At 39.6% G+C, this 19,559-nt stretch overlaps 1 protein-coding gene and 1 long non-coding RNA gene across 2 annotated transcripts in view; one reads left to right on the plus strand and one right to left on the minus strand.

The window, feature by feature from the left end:
* The window catches only part of LOC118413076, a 17,307-nt gene extending 12,341 nt beyond the window's left edge, over positions 1–4,966 (plus strand). The window contains exon 3 of the long non-coding RNA XR_004830841.1: positions 3,426–4,966. This is a non-coding gene — a long non-coding RNA (uncharacterized LOC118413076). The remainder of the gene's footprint in view (positions 1–3,425) is intronic.
* A 512-nt stretch (positions 4,967–5,478) lies between these two features.
* The window catches only part of LOC118413061 (potassium voltage-gated channel subfamily A member 1-like), an 82,001-nt gene continuing 67,920 nt past the window's right edge, over positions 5,479–19,559 (minus strand). The window contains exon 3 of the transcript XR_004830840.1: positions 5,479–10,526. The gene's annotated coding sequence lies outside the window, so the exon portion shown is untranslated. The remainder of the gene's footprint in view (positions 10,527–19,559) is intronic.

The following is a 19,559-nucleotide window of genomic DNA, read 5'->3' on the forward strand; positions in this document are numbered from 1 at the left end:
AGTAAGTTGCAGGTCAGCACTAGCATGTGCTGGGCCATTATCACCTACAGGGGGCCCCCTGGTAGCACTGCTATATGGGGAGGGGGGTTAAAATACCAACACTATATATATATTAGGGGGGTAGTTGTGCTTGGTCAGTGCTAACTTGTGCTAGTAGTAAGTCATAGGTCATCACTAGCATGTCATAAACCATTGTGACCTACAGGGGGCCCCTAGAAATACTGGGAACACTGGGTTAAAATACCAACACTATAGGGGGGTAGTCATGCGTGGTCAGTGCTAACATGTACTACATCTAGTAGTAAGTCGCAGGTCATCACTATCATTTCCTGGGCCATTATCACCTACAGGGGTCCTCCTGGTAGCACTGCTATGGTGAAGGGGGGGTGAAATACCAAAACTATTGGGGGGTAGTTATGCCTGGTCAGTGCATGTACTAGTAGTAAGTTACAGGTCAGCACTAGCATGTGCTGGGCCATTATCAACTACAGGCGGCCCCCTGAAAATACTACATAGGGGGGGTCAAAATGCCAACACTCTAGGGGGTAGTCATGCCTGGTCAGTGCTAACATGTATGAGTAGTAAGTCACAGGTCATCACTAGCATGTCCTGAACCATTATCACCTATAGGGGGTCCCTTAGAAATACTGGGGAGGGGGGGTTAAAATGCCAACACTATAGGGGGGTAGTTATGCCTGGTCAGTGCTTAAATGTTCTAGTTGTCACTTGCGACTTACAACTATTATCACCTCCAGGGGGGCCCCCTGGAAGCGCTGCTATGGTGGGAGGGGGGTTAAAATACCAACACTATGGGGGCAGGTCAGCCATGCCTGGTCAGTGGTACTAACATGTCCGCAGACACGCACCTCACATACCAGGCCCCAGCCCAGACAACGTGTCAACTTCAGCTGGGTCACGGAGGTCACTCACTAACCTTCAAACAGATGTAGGGTGCAGCTCATTCTTAGTCTTGTCCACCAGCTGCTTTTGCTACCTTTATTGTAGTCTTTTCTATGATCATTAATGAAGAATAGACATCCAGGTCGTAAGATATGCCAAATAGCAGTTACTCAATGTCAAACAGCTGGATTTTGGAAACTGTCAGATGTTTCTGTTAAGCTGTCTTTCGTCGATGACACTTTTCTAGAATCACTCCTAAGAGGAGATTAACCATTAAAAGGCACAATACTAAAAAGGGTACTAAATGTTGCAAAAAAAGGACTTGGCATAAAAACACTGACTTCTGCATAGATATAGAGCTCCTTTTAAAATGCTTTAGGCAGGCAGCTTCACTTTACAATATTCAATTATCATAAATCAGAAACTCACCATTTTTATATACCCCCTCACAATTTTGCAAATTAATCCATATGGCCACCCCAGTCAATATGTAAAAAAAAGACTTTTCACAAGAATAATTTTGGGAAATCTGTTGATATCATGCTGATATACACTGTCAGGTAGTTTAGGATCATAAAGCATGATGACAAAACTTGGCAAAAAATTCTCCTATCAAGTTCCTTCTTATTAACCTGACACTGACTGAATTGAAAGATACTAAGACATTGATTACAGAATGATCAGGGATTTGTGGAAGCCTAGCTAGCATATATCATCTTTATTAGTCTCCTAACTGAAAATGGTCGCCCTTCCTTGACATTTAGGAAGTTACTTATGGGGGTCACAGGGTTCAGATGGACGAGCTTGCTCTGTCATACTGGAAGCGTGGTGTCACCTCTTTACAGAGGATGAATTGAACTGAAGTCTCCTGACCAAACCTTAAACAGAGAGCCCATCACCATTAGAATGTACATGTCCCATGCCTCTCTGCCCGTTACATCAAGCTCTTTATTTTCCCCTGCTGAGTTGGGACATTCCTGGAGCAACTGACTCCATACAGGGTCAGCCTCTTTATGAGCATCTGTCAATCATAGTGATTGACAGACAGGGTGGCATGACACAAGTGCCTTCCTCTTGTACAACATTGATGAGGCTCCAACTGGTTTGGAGTTCGGTCTTGTCACATTTTGTAACTTAAGTCTGCCAACAGTCACTACTCTGCCAAGCACTTAGTAATGACTGTTTGAAGCAACGATGATGATGATGTTTGAAGTAGACTATGTCTATCCTTTATTGTTCTTTCAGCACACTTTTATCACTTAATCTATGATTTTTTACAATAACCAATAAACTACTAGTTATGTCCAGGCAGAGGTTGTTGGAGAAAATTCTGACCCTCCTCTTCTATACCTAGTTTTCTGCCAGCCATGCATTGGTGGCCAGGGATCACTATCTATGAGAGGAAGGTTACAATTTTCCCCACCAACCTCTGATTGGAGAGTACATTTGTACATTTTCACTCTGACCCAACCGCACTCCCAATATCCTTTGTTGCTTTCTCTGTCAGAAGAAATTTGTCCTGTTGATTGTAGAGCAATCTACTCTCACCTGGAAGGCAATACAGACCATATATTATATGTATCAGTTGACTGTAATACCTTAAGTGTTTTTGTGAGTGGTTTATTGCACCTCAGGAGCAAAGTGATAAGTGCCTTCATGTACTTTGGACATAATTTCCCTGTAGCCACATTAAATTCAGTAATTCATCATGTCATTCCATCATCATGATACCCGTCAAGCAGCTCATAGGAATTAGCCTGCCATGTTGTAGCTTCGTGATGTAAGTTAACTCCAAAACTTGTGTGGGTGTTGCACAGCCAGGACTGTCCAAAGAATGTCGTCAGTCAAAAGCCTGGTGTACTATCAAAAGCCTAGGCCTGGTGTACTAGCAAAAGCCTGGTGTACAACCAGGCTTTTAGCCAGGATTTTATTATAGTGATACAGGTGCATGTGTTGTTGGGGGGGGGGGGGGGTTCGGGGGCATCCACCTTCCATGCTGCAGAGTTTTCAAGAATTTTCAGTTAAAATGGTGCATTCTAAGGTTTCCTGAGAGACAAAATTACTGTCATTGAAGACTGACCACAAATTACCTGGTGGCATCCCTGGTCAATCAGAATTTCATGCTTGTCAGAGGATCTGCTCCCAAGTGTAAGCGTGTCTAGTGTGTCCAATTTCTTGTTATTTTAAAAAAAGCGGGTCCAGATGACACATGCCTGGCTAAAGCCTGTGTGCAACATATACATCTCTTCTTGATGATAAATTTCTTTGTACTCAACCAAGTGTTTTTACCTAGCTAATGTTTCAGTTGACTATCTATTACCTTTGTCAGGGCAATACTGACTGCTTCTGCTTCACAATGCGGCTAGGTGTCACTGTTGCAGACTGTAGGCAGAAAGAGTTACATTGTAACTTTATAATATCTCATCTCAATTCACGACAGGAGCTATACATGTAGCTTCCTGATCTGTACAGCCTGCTCAATCCAATTAAAACTATTCATGAATGTCATCTCTTCTGTTTTCCAGTTGGTGGCAAAAATAGGAGACGGGTCCCATCAGATGGTGTGACAGTGAACTGGAGGGACAGAGTCGAGATCAGAAACTGCACTATTTTCTGCATCAGGAAGTTCAACGAAATCAACTGGAGGGGTTAGAACTTCTTACCAATATCAGAGAGTTTGCAGTTTTGAAGATCACCAAATGCTTGCATCAAAGGAGGGACTTTTAGTATACATCTGTCTATATTCAAACATCCTTTACCAAGTCAGAGATATATTTGGTGCAGTAGAAGTTGGTGCTCCTCTGTCGGTAGAACAAATTTACATTGATACTTGTCCCCATGACACAAGCAGTTTTGTGGTCTAGATCAGCAAAATTGTGAACTCGACTAGTCTATTGCCCACTGTTTTTATGCCAACATGTGGTTCTTTGTGAAACCAAGAGGATGCCAAATATGGAGAGAAATGAAATTGCAATGACAAACTTCAACGACAGCTGACAATGTATTTTCTATGATGCCGAACAAAATCAGTCAGGAAAGTTAGAAGAAGCACCGGGTATTGCACATAAATTTTGTAGAAATAGTTTTGTTCATTCTTTGTTATTTCCGCTGCAATCTGAAGAAAGAAACTATTATTGATGTTAAACACATGTAGCTGCATCGTGTGTGAATAACAAAGTAACGGTAACAGTTTAACATTTCTTGTGGGTTACATGTAGCAGTTTTGGTTGTCAGTCTTACATTGCCTTCCTTTGAGAACAAATCAGTTCGTGAAAATGTATCAATATATTTATGTCAGAAGAACGAGCAACATTTTTGTGTCAAACACTGTAATCTCCAAGCAGATGTTGGGGGTCAAGTATTATGATTTTCGAACCCAATATCTACTTGGAGATTAAAACACGGTCATTTCAAATTAAAAATTGAAAAGTCAACTTTGAGTCCGTGATATGATGTGTAAAGTCTTAAAGAATATACTATTAGATGTTTTAGTTTGATGGACTTTTAAGTTCTAGATACACCTTGCTTTGCTAATTAGATATGATCAGTTACGTTCAAGCTACTTTAACATCATGTTTACGCTTCAGTGAATTCTTCCAAACTGCTCCAAAAATGTTGCAAATTATTTTGAACAAAACTAGAATATTCAAGGCACATTATTTGATGGTGGTTTCACTGACTTAAGCTGTGACATATCTAATCCGTCAGCCTTTGGTGTGTTGGTCGAGTAAGAATTGTCGGAGCTTTTTGTCTTGTTTGTCCTGTGTATTTATGACTAGAAGGATGTCTGTTAGGAAATAAAGAGAGAAAATGACCTGATATGTTGAAGATGTAGCAAGCTTACATGTATCTTGTTGAGGATTATGTTTGTTGCGAATGTGGAGGTATTGAAACGTTTTAGATACATGAAATGCGAAGGTGTAAAAAAAGTGAATTGTCATGAGCTGTATTGTACTCAGGCCATAAAGTTCAATTCTCTGGCTTTATGGTCTGACAAGATTCTTGGCTTTCCTGGATTTTTGTAAAACAAAAAATGTAATAAACCACCTGCAATTTGCCATTGGAAGTTGTGTTATACAGTAATTACTTGATTTCTGTCAATTAGTGGTGAAATCCTAATTGATATCAGCCCTACAGCATTAACTGTGGCTAAACAGTCCTATCATTAGATTTGCATGTTGTTAACTTCAGTAATAATTCCACATGAAATCTTATTACTTTCTTGAATTTTTTTTGTAGAAATTAAAGATGGCCAGGAAAGCCGCCCAAGTCTTCGAATTCATGGAGTTTGTAATGGAATGCCAACGTCTATTCCAAGGTCAAAGAAGATGTGAAATTACAAAATGAAGGCTCTATAATAATTGTTCCAGATACCGAATACGTTGTCATTTTGTTCAACCTTCCTGACTACTAAATTTTCATAGTGAATGCAGCTTTTTTTTTTTGCACGGTCGCATCAGTTTTGGGATTCCCAGAGGATGTCATCCATTATAATCAAATCAATGTGGCCCAAGCTATACGTTTTACACAATATTATGCTATGAAGACAGAGACAAAATGAACACACCACACCAGCAGTTTCTGTCCTGCCAAAAAATTTTACAAAATTGTAATGTACCAACATGTATAACGAACACACCATCGGATGTTGTAACTTGCACTTATACTGGGTAAACTGCTACTGCCTACACAAACGTCCTGCACTACAGCTCAAAAACCGCTTTTTAAAAGCTAAATCAGCAATACTTACACAGGCATACAAAAACTGTGGATTGTGAACAATTTGTCTTCCAACCCATCCACGTTACGCAAACGGATACAGTTAATTCTTCTCTGTATAGGCATGCAATCATCTATAATTATTATTTACCTTTACAAAATATATGAAAAATACAGAAATTGTCACGTCCCTTACAGGGAAATAATTTGTTCTCGGTACAAAATTCCCAACCGTAGTCAAGCCACAAGTTACACTTCAAATATACCCCGTACCCTAACGTCCTTATTTAGAACCACCCCAAACCATTAAAAATGTGCAGTCGGGATACATACAATGTATATACAAATTCCTCTGTACAGTGTTACAGCGCCTTATTATACCAACCATCTATAGACCTGTCCTTAATACAAAAAAAGTTACTCCACAACAACAGAGGAGTAGCAATAAATTATGACTGAATATATTACATTTGTCGTTAACGTCCCCCAAACACCCCAAACCAACCTCCGTCCGTCACAAACATAAGAATAAATAACAGAAACTAAATATGATGTCTGAGGTCAAAGGAATAATAATAAGTCTCTCTGTCCCTTCACGGAAAGAACCAGGATGCAGCAAAAATGTACATATCAAGCTCGCTAGGTGAATACATACATAGTTACATAAGTGTGGACCGAAGACTGACTGTAGAAAAAACATAAGGATTTACCAAGATGCCACATACATGTAACACACAACTAACTTCACCTCATATGCAATTTGCATCATTATCCACTGGCATTATGGTAATTCCTTATGTTTAGCAGTTCTCTAGTCAGTTTTTACATGAGACCACAGACAAAAGTCATCAGTCAAGTCATAATATAGTAAAAGATGCGTACAGTACACTTTGATTGGCTGCTGCTTCAGCCAATCAGCTTGCATGGACCTTCTCATTGGTTACAACATCATCCAATAAGAACACTTCCCTGCACCTAAAATAACACACAAGTTAGTGCAGACTGCCAAAGAGAAAAACCTACAGACAGTTCTGTACAAGAACATGAAGGGTACAGTTTGACCACCCTAAACATCGGACATTAAAGAGTCGAGAACACTGAATTCACAAGTAACGACAACTTGAGTAAAAGTGGAAGCTCAAGAATAACATTTAGTTATAACACAACATGCTTCTGACGGACTCAAAGAAGTCGATAACAATTCACAGAAACACAACTCTCAAATTTAATGTGAATCTGTGAAAACTACACAAGTCTATACTAATGAGTCGTAATTGTAAAACCTTGATTAATTAGATATTAATTAGATTCTCCTTAACGAACAAGATACCAACATGGCTGTCCACTCTATAATGTATGACAATCTGCACATTCAAGACACATAAACATTAATAATCATTTTTAAACAACAGACTCTGATATATTGTAAGTCTTTTTACATCACACAATGAGTAAATATCAACAATCTTATTTTTGAAATAGCACAGAAGGTCTATATTTCTCATGTCCACCTTGTTCCCTTTGAGTGTATACATGTCTCTACATGTATTTGAGTGAGACAGACTATGTTTTCTTTCAATACCAAACAAAGGTATGGTTCACATTTTAGTTTCTGTCATTTCTGGACAACTTGAAATTAAATCATAGTAAGATATGCATGATGATTTAATCCACGGGACAACAAAAATAATTAAAATCCAACAGGTTTCAAAAAGACATAAGTGTAACACTTGAAACAAATTTACATTCAAAGTTTTAGTATACCAAAGGGTAAACTCTGTAATTTTCAGTAAGCTTTCAATTTTTTTTTTCAACTCAAAGCTGCTGGTGTCTTCTTAACCAATGGATTTGCATGATCGTCACAGTGAATTTCAAAGCATCATACATGACTGTATACGTATGAATTTGGTGGAAATAGAAGAACAGATTTAGGGAAACACAATGCTAACAATCCACTCTCGGACCAATGTGGTCACCAACTGGCAAATATACATAATATTATGCCTTTGCCATGACAAAGACAAATCGTTGCATAAGAATTCTTTATGCACTCAGTGACGCCATTTTTTCCTTCACATGACGGCTTTCGTAAAATACTTTTACATTACACAAATCCACAACCATACCTTAACCACTTTTTGTACTTTTTTTTCATCACAATTTAGGTAAAAACTTCCACCATACAAAATATCACATTGGCTGTTCCAGATTCACAATCTTAAACAAAGACATTGGGTGACTTGAGGCGGCTTTTTCTTGTTCTTTCGGAAAAAAAGACGACACTGTGACTAGGTTTTTGTTAATCCACATGCAAGCGAAGGACTAGGCACTGTGAATACGAATACTTCTGTACGTCCTTGGTTAGGAAAAACTACTATGTACATCATCATTGGAAAACACCACTCTCACAAAGTGTACCAAGTGGGGAAAATTCAATGTTACAAAACTATTACAACAATTCAACATGTTCACGCAGTATTGTACCATTTTACGATTCTAGGAAATCTCGCAATTCCTCAAGCAACAGCGCTTATATGTGTACTACAAATATCCCCTTTCAGCCATCCCACAATGCCAAGTGCTACATGCTCTTCCCTGAGGACTCCCATAATTCCTTGACATATCCCATGATTCCTTGAGTTATTCCACTGCACCCTGGGAATAAGACCTCTGAATCTGCAGCATTCTCGCACAATAGAAAAATATGCCGACATTCTCTAGTGTAGAAGTCAACAGGCTCCGAATGAAGCACTTTTTTGCCAGTAGTTCTGCCACTGTCTGTTACAAAGTGGCCAGTGTAACTACTACGTGTGACAGCCATGCTATAGAAAGTGTGCAATTTTTTTTATTATGAATCGTTCTCTTGCAAAACACTGTGGACTCTAGTTCACAAGCAAACATTCTATTAGTTAAAGACTGGTGTTGGTGCTTTTATGAGGACTTGTTTTGCTACATATGACAGAGATGCAATATAGTGAGACACTATTTTTGCTAGTCACATTCACAAGTAAAAATTCAGCTCACATGACTGACACTGGCAGCTATCTGGACTGGGACTTTTGTTACTTAACCACGTATGACCAGGGCTCGAAACACCGGTAGTTGTTATTTTTTTATCTGCAGACCTCCACAAGTGCTCCACTAATTATTTTGCCTTTCAGTCCATTAACATTACTGTTTTCAAAAACTGTTTCTAGGACTGGTACTACGTTTGACAATTTTTAAACATTGCTAAAGGGGAATGCAAGGTATTTTTGAGCACTGTTTTTACCATGGACCACTGCATGTTAGGTTGCAGGTACATTGTAGACATCAGAAATACCTACAGAACTCCAATTTCATGTGCACTAAGCAGTGCATATGCAGGTGATATTTTGAGCCCTGGGACATACAAATGTAGGGCAAAATACAAGTTACAGTGATTTCAGAAGCTAGTTTTTTGAGTGCATATGGCATTACTTCCCTTCTATGTGTAGCACAAAATATGGCCTCTCTGCAACATTCAGACACTCACTATTAGCCAGGTAAAGTCTCCATGTTTGTAACAGTACCATACAAGACACATGTCAATCACTGTCGGGAATGAATTTCATCAAATACACGATGTGCAGGTTTGACTTGATACATCACACTTCTGTTGAAACACCATTTTTGAATGCACATCAAGGCTTATAGAGATTTTGTGTGTTGGAAGCTAGAGCATTTCCAGAAATGAGAAAAAAATGGGGTAAGGCAGTTGGTTTGAAAAACTTTCAAGGGGAAAATTCCCTCGCAGTTTCAAACAACAGACTGAGATTTATGTACTTTTTGAGAATGTCAACAAGAATGTTACCCTGTCGATCCAGGCAGCATTGCCCAATATAAACTGAGGTACCAGTACACAAAATTATTGCCAAAGGCCACTGAATGTACAAAATAAAAATCAAAAGTGGACGGGTTTGTGTGTGTCCCTCCCATAATTTCTTCTCCATTTCTGGAACAACCAATTGCAGACAATGCACCATGATTTCTGACCAAAGTCCCCCCAGTCAGATACATGTTTGTAGTTCCTCATCATCTGTAGAGTTGGTGAACAAAACAACTGCGGCAAAACACATAGCAGAGGTTTTTGAAGAACATTTTCATGCCCGAATCTGGCATTGCCAGGTAAGGATATGTCTAGCCCAAAGTTCTACATATGCACTGTATAATGTCAGGCAAATCCAGTTGTCAACATTCCTCTGCTGCACCTGTTAAAATTCCTGCAAGTTGTAGCTGTCCAGGTGCTGTAAGGGATCTGCGTGTATTCTTCAGTCAACCAGTTCACTCCTTATTCAGATGTCAGGATGTGAAGAATCTTTCTCATGGTGAAGATTAGAGTGTCCATGGAAGATTGACTGCATTACTGTTACAGATGTTGAGTCAATGCCTTCCGACGATGTAAAATCCAAGTGTCACGGATACAACGTTCAGTTAGAGTCCAACCAGAGAGTAAGATGGCAAGATGCAGTTCAGGTGAAGTCTGCTAGGATTGCTGCAAGATTGATGTAACCTGATGCAAGGTGGGAGAACTGGTTGTTCAGTTGCTGTTGATGCTGTGCAAAGCTCTCCAGCTTCTCTGTGTGGTGAAATACATCTGCAGGTGCCCAAGTGACCTGCTGTTCAGTTGCTTTAAGCCTTTTTTTCAGCTGCTGTTGATGATGTCAAATTAGCTCTCCTGCTTCTCTGTGTGGTGTGAGACATCTGCAGGTGTACCAGCAGCCTGCTGTTTAGTTGCTGTAAGCCTCTGGTTTTGCCAGGCGCATGATGTGTAGCTGCTCCAGATGTTGGAGAGTTGCAGCTGCACAGGTGATTCAGGTATGCCTGCTGTCCAAGTCTCAGCTATCAGGCTGCACCAGGGTCAAGCTGGTGTGATGCTCAGCACAGAACTGCAGCGAAGACAAGTGGACACAAAATTTAGACTTATTTGCAACATTTTATTACCAACAACTCAAACAAAATGATGCACATTGTCAATGTATCACCTGAAAAGTAAGTTTTCAAAGATAAAAAGTCATTTCCTAGACATACCTTTCAAGGTTAGCTTAACTTCACATAAGGAAGCAACTAATGTAGTACATTTGTACTCTACGCATTTTACACTGTAATGATCTTTTTTTGCTACAACAACAGCAAAATACATTGAACAGTATTGTGGCATCTTTGCTTCAGCACTTGTGACAGTTTAATACATGACTTATGAAATAAGTCAAGTATGAAATAAGTATAATCTTGCAATGATTGCTGTTGATGTTTAGGTGTGAATATGGCAAGTCCATTGTCAAGTGGCTGCCAGTACGATCATGTAAAAGTCACATGTGTTGAATAGATACAGACTGAGCCAGTCAACTGTTTAAACCCTGGGCTTATGTGGCTAAGTTAAACATAATTCACTATTACCTCAGGCAAAGCCAGGGAATTTACCTAGTATTGATCTCACAGTGCCAGGAAGTGTTGGATAAAGGAAATTAATGACTGAGTAATATCATAAATCCTTCTCCTGATCCTAATCCCTTCAGCTCGGATTAGCTGTCCTAATTCTTATGATATACAGGAAATGTATCTCATATTAAATCCTTATCCGAAGCTTAGTTCCGGGGATGTTTGGGAGTTTCCACTTATTAAGCACTACTCACTTGGGTATTTGCCAAAATTATATATAATCACAAAATTAATATCATAGAGAAGAGTTGTTTAGCTCCTTATCTGTGATGAGTACACTGAAACTGAGTTTTTCTGAAATAATAATATATTTTTCCGGACGACGTAATATTGGACTACTTAGCTGTATTCAAACAGGCATTGGAACGAATAGTTGTCTGACCGAGCGCTCTAGAACCCATTCCTTAATTCCTTCATTAACTGACGTCACCACCAAAAGGTTTGAATGTGCAATTCCCCAGAGGCTAGCAGAAGTAACATAGGAGCAAACTGCTGCTCATGCATATGATACCCAGGATAGTTTAATGAATCATGTCACACAGAATAAACAGAAGTTGGGTGCAGAAAGTGGATCATGGTCAGACATGTTAGTGGCTGCCAAAAGGGAATAAAGGAAATGGGGATCAACTATTTACAGTAATCAAATTTATTACTGGGACTTGTCTGGTGCTAGTACAAATTTGTAACTATTAGGTACAGATTCTTGATCTTGGTCAGACATTTCTGGCTGCCAAAAAAAAAGAGGAAAAAAATGAAGTAAGGATCCATCATGAGTAATCAAATTTGTTTAAATCTAATGTCCCTGCCAACCTCTCTCTCTCTCCTGGACTTGATTTGGTTCCCTCTTATGTACCTGTCAGCATCAGATGGACATTCACTCAAGGCAGCTCCTTTCTACTGGCAATTTTCTGGTCTATCCTGGCACCATTTTGGTACAGACGGTGGATCATGGTCAGACATGTCGATGACTGCTCTCCATAAAAACTTTAAGGAAATGGGGATCTATTTACAGTAATCAAATTTAACAGTGGGCCTTGTTTTTGGGTACTGGTGCTGGTACAAATCTGTTACTATTTGGTACAGATTCTTGTCTGTCTGCCAAAAAAAAGTGATTAAGAAAATGAAAATCCATCATTTACAGTAATCAAATTTGTTTAAATCTAATGTCCCTGCCAACCTCTCTCTCTCTCTCCTGGACTTGATTTGGTTACCTCACATGCATCTGTCAGCGTCGGAAAGGCAGTTACTCAAGACAATTTTCGGGTCTACCCTGGCATCATATTGGCAATAACCCTTCCTAAGTGCTTTATCGCAGCTTGAAGACAGGGTCCAAAGAGTCTTAGAACGAGGGAAATGACAGAAATTAGATTAGTTACGGCCGCAGACAATGGGCGCTGATGCCAGCAGCCACTCGGTGTAGTGCGGACATGGGCGGCTGATGCGATCAGGGAAGTGCAAGGGCAGGCGTAACCTGATTATTGGCAAAATAGAATGGACTTCACTTAGAAAAGCAGACAGAGCTTTTAGCTGGAGCAAATTATATATATATACTTTATGGAGTGGTGTTAAGAGTTGCTACACTGGTTGAAAGAAAAGGGAAAGATAAAGAGTGACTCATGAAAAGTTTGGTAGAATGGTGTCTGAATTTCATTTTATCAGTGAGTTGTGGCAAATGAGTTGCTTCCTGAAATAGGAGTACACCTGTGCGTTTGTTTGTTTGTTTGTTTGTTTTATTTGGATCTCCATTAGTGATACTAAATATAGTATCACTATTCTTCCTGGAGTCCTACAATACATGAGCAATAAATACAATACATGCGTACATGTATGTATGACAAGATTGGAACCACTAATAGATTAACATACATCGTAAAATATCCAATTGTTAAAGGGAACCTGACACAATTGCACTGACGGCAAACATTTGTGTTGATGAAAACAGGCTCTCGGCATGCCTGATATACAAGCACGAAGATCGTAAAACATTGGCACAATACAATCATTGACTGACCTACAAGTGACCTTGCCATGGGGAACATATTATTAACCTTCTTCAGAACTACAACAGACTGGGTGGAGCCGGTTGATTCTGGTCCCAAAATTTTACGGGGCGTGTTCTTCAGAGAAGGGAATGTTCCATTTTTGTATTTGATTATGAAACTACTTGTCTACATTGTATATTCCTATAAGTTGCTATGATTTGTATTGACAAGTATATGCGTTAGTGTTAATTTTCTCTTGTTATGTTGCTTTTCGTTTTATTTCATATTTATGTAGCACTACTACTTGTATGTCTGGTATTACCCCCCAGGGCACAAGGCAGGGAAAAGTACCAAGATAAGGATATGTCACTCCTGGTAAACCAAAATAAACAAACAAGCAAACTAAACAAAGTGAGAAGGTGATCTTGATCAAGTTTACTCACTAAGGACATACACGGCATATTGGGTGGGCGAAAACCACAGGGATTCGAACTCGCAACCTCTTGGTTCAGAGGCAGAGCCACAGTTAACCGCGGATTACACACACTTGCCGCTGCATACCTGTGCTGCTTTCATTGACGTCACAACTATGCGGCGATCCCCTGGGGACACAATTACGCGTAAGGTCGCACGTGTGCCCGCGGGGCAACTAAACTCCAGGTCACCGACTCCCTTTGCAGCAAGGTCAACAACGACTTTGTCGTTTCTGCACCACAGTTTTATGCTGGGGAGTGGTGCAGCAATGCAGAAGATAAGAGTGCAACCTGTTTAAGTTGGTGATTCCCGATCAAAAACTTGATAAGAATATTAATGTTGCTTTAAAGACAGTCGCAGAACTTTTCGACTTTGATTCATGTCACTTTAGATCAATGGACATGAAATTTTGGATTCTATAACTGTTACAGTTACTGCAAAATGGGCCTTTAATATAAACATGTATTTCTTAGCATTCTGATCAAATCAGAATCTCTGTCAACAGAGACTCTGATCAGACAGTATGGACATTATATGTTCATATATTTGTTCAAAAATTCCCCAACAAAATCTTAAACTGTGTACTAGTTAGTATACTGTCTAGTACACAGTTCAAAGTTTTGTTGGGGAATTTTTGGGTATGTTGCCAGGAGTGGACATTTCTTCCACCCGAATGAACAGCCTCTGCAGAGATAATGAGCAGTGACTAATACAGTAAATTATACTAACACAGTAAAACTGCTCGCAGTGTTTTTTATTTGTGCAATGATCTAACACAAAATCATGCAAATTTGACAATTCCATTTTGTCATTACTATACTACAGAACTGTTTCAATCACAAACTGAAAATGATGTTAGAAAACTCCCTTACCATCCTACAATGCAAGTAAGTTCTACCAAATATAATGAATTTACAGTACTCAGTGCACAAAATACTGTGGGAACATGTTGAGTACAATGCAGGGTAAGGTTCTGATCATATGGCTATGCAGCAAGCAAAAGGGACCCCTGATTTCGATATTCAAAATAGCTCTTTGGGAAATCAGTGATTAACATTCTAATTAAACAACTACATTTGTTATGCACATCATTTCCAACATCTCAGTGCTCCAACTGAATGCCAATCAAGACTCCGTGTCCTTCAAACTAGAACTGTCCGTCCTTCAGTTGCTCCGAGGGTCACAGGTCAAGACTAGTTCTCAGAAGGCATAGCCGAGTCAATGAGCACTGATTGTGTAGCAGAGCAGGCTTGGAACCATTCACTTTTGCTGTAATTGGTGGAGTGGGGGCTTTACGGCCTGTCAGGGAACACATCCGTCAAAATCTGACCTCAACTCTCAAGGTGACGAGGACACACAGAAGGGGACACGTCCGCAAGGTCAAAAAGAACTTGATGAACTTGTAGATGTATCAACTACTTACTTAATACAAATCTTATAGCAGCTCAGACAAGAACAAAAATAGTCATGCCTTCAAGTACCAAAGTCGTATATTAAGGATTGACTTTTTCAATAAGGATAGTAAGAGCTTTCGTGAACCTCCATTCTTGCGCAGTAACATACTGTAACGTCACACATACTTCATATGATTAACTCCAACTAATTGCATTACATCCTATTACATAATTCACGAGTTCTAAACCATTTCCTTCCAGTCCATTGCAAAGTTAATTGCAATCTGCACAAACTTTCCAAAATAAGCTATTCCTCTCAAAGCTCATGTCACCAAGAGCTGCAGCTAAAATTTGCCACTGCTAAATCAACACCTCTTCGTCTGTCACTCAAAGCCTGCTGAAATTCAGCACATCCGTTTGGTAACCCCTCACAGTACATCAGCAGTCACCCCTGAAAGGTGCATGAACTTGATCAAAGCCCTGCGATCGACATCCGGCAGTCAGAGTCCAGTCCAATAAGCCCTTCATGAGCTGATAATGGGGAGATCATACGGCTGCCTTCCACCGACCTTGTTTTAAAGTCATGAGGGTTACAGGATCAATAACTCCCCGTGGCCAAGCTTTTTTTTCTATCAGCTGATTCTACCAACCTCTTGGATACTTGTATACTTTATTTAGCCCATCAGCTATCATTTAATTTGCTATAGCTATATAATTCTCCCTAGAATTACTAGAGTTCAACTTGTTCACATTTTCATTCCAAAGCTCTGTCTAGAGTAAGTATCATACATAATTTGTCGGTAGCTAATCTTTCTGGACTTTGGGACATTAAAACATGACATACAAATTACATGACATGTAAACAACTGGTGTTTACAGACCATAATACAATATATATTTTTTATTTGCATACATAGGAAGCTCCTGTCTAAGCTTGCACTTGCTAGCTAACTGAATGTTCTGTGGCAGACTGTTCCATATGAATATACTGTGCTGAACTGAATAAAAATTGTTTTACAATACGGTACACTGATGAGTAGTGCTGAGGTGGGCGTTTACTTTACGTTTGAAGTTCTGTAAGTCTCTAATGTTCACAATGTCCTGTGAGAGGCAGTTCCACACCTTAACTATAGCAGGGATAAACTTAAGGTTCTTTAGTGACAGCAAGAGAATGACTTGACAGGTTCTAGGGCTGTACTGTGCTGGGATGTTGATAGATGAGTTTACTGTTACAATCTCGCTTGTACCCTCGCTCTTTTCCTTCATTTCTAGTCAAACTTTTAATCTCTTATCAGATGTACGTGTACCAGTCAGGCTTGGTTTGTGTGCCTTTGGTGGCCTTTTCTGTGTTTCTTAGCTTCTTCCTGTAATGAACAAAGATTCAAGTTCAAAGATCTCATGCCTCCCTGGACTATTTAGAGTTTGTATCTGATTCAGTTGAGCTTCTCTTTTTAGCCATTCTGTGTTTCTACTTCTTGCTATAATTCTCCACAGAATTACTAGAGTTTAACTTGTTCCCATTTCTATTCCAAAGCTCTGCCCAGAGTCATGCAATTACTAAGAAGGTTATATAAAGATAACCTCCTTGCAATTACCAAGTCTTCCAAAGAGGCTGTATGCGTTGATTCCCAGAGAGCTTTAGAGCAGCACTAATGAGTGGTTAGTCTCAGTAAGCCATGGATTTACCTGCCCAGTTCCAGGAACGTTACATGGCTGAAATACCAAGTGGCTCAGTCAAACAAAATGTACTACTGGCTATCAGCAAGGCATTTCACTCACATTTGGTCAACATTAAACATAATGACTGTTAATCTAGCAAACCAACCAACAAACTAAACAATATAACTGGAAATTTTAGGGCTTGACTTTTAATCACATTGTGTGGTATCAATTCTTTAACTTACCCTTTACATTTGAAACTTTTATTACTTGAAGGGGCAACCCAATGGTCTTGAGATGAAATAAATGAATAAATAGCTGTGACAACTCAGTTTTATATTTGGTTCATTGCATTTCTGTTTTTCTCTCCATTTCAACCACCATAGATCCTGTCATAACTAATGTCTTTAATCAACGACATTATATATACATAATGTCCTTGGTTTAATCAACACAGTGTTAAATCAACTCTCAATCATTTTGAAACCACCTGAACAGCTCACTGCTTCCATCACCTCAAACCCACAAAGAATGTCAAACAGCCTCCCATTATCTCCACAGTGAAGCATGCCATAAAAACATTTTTCTTAAGGATGCAAAAGACAGCAAATTGGACACTAAAGCGAAGTACCCCCTTCTGTGACTTTCCAATTAGTTGATGGCGAAGTGAAACTTTGAACACATTTCTGGAACAAAAGCCAGAAATTACTCTCCAGGCTTCCAAATAATTTGACATTTCAAAGCACTGTGGACGGCGTAAGAAGTTGCTACAGTTATTTTCACAGAGAAGCAATTTTATGGTGGGAGGAGGAAATAGTAGTTCGTAGTTGGAACAATTTTGTAGCACAGTAGTATTCTGGTGTGCATGCACATTCAGTGTACCATAATTTTGCAAAACCATCAAAAACATTCCAAGATTTATACTAAATTATAGGAGGTATGTAAGCATGTTGACTGACATGCTATAAGTTAACCATAGATTTGATGTGACAGGAGATGGAGATGCACCATGATGGGTGTAAGGTGCAAAGGGAACCAAGAACAGCTGTCATTTACTAGTTCCATATCAAGATAAGGTATGGAGGGAACAGGCAACAACTACTCACTCAAAATAGTCCTTCAACCATATTCTACAACCTTTCAATGTTTATGAACAACAAAGCTTTGGAAAACATTGGATTTGACAGGCTCGTAGTCACATTACAGTCATCTGACTTAGATTAGGAAGAGGCACAAATCAACGTATAGGGAGATGGGGGTTCTGTCCGTGGTGCTGAAAGTTCTGCTATGCTTGTGTAGCCATCACATCATCTGTAACCTGCACTAAAACATACACAGGCACTTGTGTCTTGCCTGGAATTCTTTCTAACACAAAGTCATTGGCCGCCAAACTCATATGAAACTTAGACCTGTGCTGGTGACATCGCCCATCCCATTTACAAGTGACAGAATTATTAGCTGGTTGAAGTCTGTTTCCAATATCGGCAATTTTAAATCAAGTTTGCAGATGTTGAGACCATAAGCATTGTTGGAACCATTCAAGGTTTTGCTGGTATTGTGATCTGAGAGTCTGGGGGAAGTCTCTGTCTGCGCATACAGTTTCAAGAGTAGATTTTTTAATTTGTTCTATTCGGCTGTATGGAGAGAAATACAGCTAGGGTTACCCAACTAGCCAGAGGCTGTTATCAAGAGCTAGAGTGGATATAACTGTCAGTAGAAAATAAAACCTGTTACTAGTGTTAGATCAAAGAAACAAATGTTTGACTCATGCAGTATAATTATATTAGGTCCTTACATTTGATGAGAAGCTGGAAGGATGGTTGATGTAGTAGCTGCAGAACTGTGGGAGGTGTGGTGAGATGTGGTCAGAAGGGATGATGGGAACAACATCTACTGATACATGTAGTTGACTGTTGTGTTGTTTAGGCTCTCCTCCCTGTGTATCCCACCTAATAAATGAAGACAAACAGATGAGATGACATGAGATGACATAAACATTGACTGTCACTTGATGTGACAAAAGTTTTCTTAAGAACTAAAGAAGGCAATGTATATAACGTATTATATATTTGTAATACCATGAAGCAATTTGAGTCACTATGGATATGTACATTTGTGGTTGGTGTTTTGATATTGTTGTGGCACCCAAAAATCAACTTGGCTTCCTGATTTGCCACTATCTTTACTTGTGATATTTTTGTTTTGTATGTTTGTCTTTAAAAGTAGTTATCCAAAATTGGGCTTGGCTGCCTGTGTTTCTCACTGCTTTGCTTTGCTGCAGTTTCAATGACTAGTACTGATGGATGAAAAAGATCAGGATTCACAGGGTTTCCCAGAGATGTGCACCAGATTATGGACACTAAATTCATATTCGGAAATGTAGAATTTGCCCTTGCCAGGGTAGCAAGCGCAAGCGTGATACAAGGACGAGTCCACGAATGGAGGGCGCTTTTGAAACTGCGTGACGAGGGGTACGTGAGATGATCACATGCGACAGGAGGTAATAGTCTGGGGCCGAGGCAACAACCTGTTGCAGGCACGTCGAGAGTCATCAGCGGCAAGGGGTGGAAATGTCAAGATACTTTCTTGCATCGCATTACAGCACCTTGCATCAGATGAAGGACTGTCTCCAGGATGTAAATGTGCTTTCATAGGCTTAAAATGGCAGATTCAACAAGGAAAATTAACAACAAGGTCTCCCAAAGAATGAGTGGGAGGGGTGAAAATCTTAAGTTGGAGACAGCCCTGATCAGATTTCACAGCACTGGGACATCCATCCCAAGGTAGAGATGCAGGTTGATGTCAGGTGCTTTGATTTTGTTTGTCATTTTGTTTCACCTTGACATGCTCTACCAAGAGGAGAATGACTTTCACTGTTTCTTAGGAGGATGAGACCTACAAAAATCCCACAATCAGATCCACGTACAAAACAGTCAATAAAATCATGTGTGGAAAAAATACATGAAGAAAG

This window comes from Branchiostoma floridae, chromosome 4 (genome assembly GCF_000003815.2).
Source record: "Branchiostoma floridae strain S238N-H82 chromosome 4, Bfl_VNyyK, whole genome shotgun sequence".
Lineage (NCBI taxonomy): Eukaryota > Metazoa > Chordata > Leptocardii > Amphioxiformes > Branchiostomatidae > Branchiostoma > Branchiostoma floridae.